This window comes from Gymnodraco acuticeps, unplaced genomic scaffold, assembly GCF_902827175.1.
Source record: "Gymnodraco acuticeps unplaced genomic scaffold, fGymAcu1.1, whole genome shotgun sequence".
Taxonomy (NCBI): domain Eukaryota; kingdom Metazoa; phylum Chordata; class Actinopteri; order Perciformes; family Bathydraconidae; genus Gymnodraco; species Gymnodraco acuticeps.
The window spans coordinates 1,995,550-1,996,813 of record NW_022990295.1 but is presented as its reverse complement, the minus strand read 5'-3'; the positions used below and the strand labels follow the sequence as shown (position 1 = coordinate 1,996,813).

The 1,264-nt window shown below is 41.7% G+C and overlaps 1 protein-coding gene across 3 annotated transcripts in view; it reads left to right on the top strand.

Moving 5' to 3' along the window:
* nkx2.2a (NK2 homeobox 2a) overlaps positions 1–181 on the top strand; it is a 7,676-nt gene extending 7,495 nt beyond the window's left edge. For all 3 annotated transcript variants that reach the window (XM_034222388.1, XM_034222389.1, XM_034222390.1), the window contains one exon: positions 1–181. This exon is cut by the window's left edge. The gene's annotated coding sequence lies outside the window, so the exon portion shown is untranslated.
* Positions 182–1,264: the final 1,083 nt, after the last annotated feature.

Below are 1,264 nucleotides of genomic sequence, written 5' to 3'. Positions count from 1 at the left end.
AAGATCAGCCTCTATATATTTACACATTTTGAAAAAAAAACGAGGGAGTGAGTTTTGGCAAAAACGTTATGACTGCCGTGTCAGATCACATTATGTAAATAACAGTGTAGCTGCGCGGTGTTGGCTAAATATCCCACATTTTTTAAGAGGATTTTAAAATAAAATGCTGTGTTTCTGAAAAGAGGTTTTGCTTTATACAAGTGTCCTATATTCAATTTGATCATCTCTGAAAAAACATTGCTACCAATCACAATGAGGGGCGAGGAGCTAAACGCTATTGTGCCACAGAATGGAGCTTGACTCTGGGAATAAATCTCCAGCGCACTTCACTCCGTTCCTTCTAAGAGAATTTAATCCGGAGAATATTTTTCCACAATCCGAACACCTCACTAATAAAGAGGCTAAAGTCACTTGTGAAACGGGACTAAAATCCACTCACTTAATATAAGAGGGCTTCTCCACATAAGAAGCCTTTGAGTGAAAAGCTCTCCTTTTTGTCAGCATCCCCAACCACTCCCGGCCTTGGGTGTAAAGTGGTAGACTGTGTGGGGGGGGGGGGGGGGGGGGGGGGGGGGGGGGGGGGGGAATCGTTTAATGCAATAAATGTATTGTTATCTTGCGCTAAACTGCAAATAGAGCAGGCATAATCAATCAGTCACCAGTCTTCTTTGTTTAACCACGGCCAACAACGGTCAACTAAAATACGCACGGTTTAGAGGAGCTTTAACCGCCTAATAAAGTATTTTTTTACACAATCATATAACGTGTTAGCATCGATATTGCGCATTAAACTCTCCACTGCTCTATTAGTCATGATCTTGTTTAAGGTGGAACCAAAACAAAAAGCACAAATGGCTCCCCAGTGATCCGTAGCAGCGCACTGCGGATTATCAGACCCCAGTCAATATCTTGGGTAAATATGATAACCTAGTAGAAAAATCCATGCATCGTGTTTGTCCCGGTTACAAAAAATCCCACAACAGATGTTAGAGTCGCCCCTATCATCACTGAACAAACAGCCAAATTGGGCAGATTTGCTAATTATTTACAGAATTGAGTCTCAAGGGGCTACTGCTTTTGTGGGCGACACAGACTCAATTTGTCCCGGACAGAAAAGGTTTTGTGTTCTACCACTGGTTGAGCTTGTAGGTCAAATACATCAACACTATGCCTGTTGTTTGGGTTTTTGATGTATTTGTGGATAAACAAGAAATACGCATTGCTTATAGAGCTGATCAACGCTTATACTGAAGGTATTATGGAG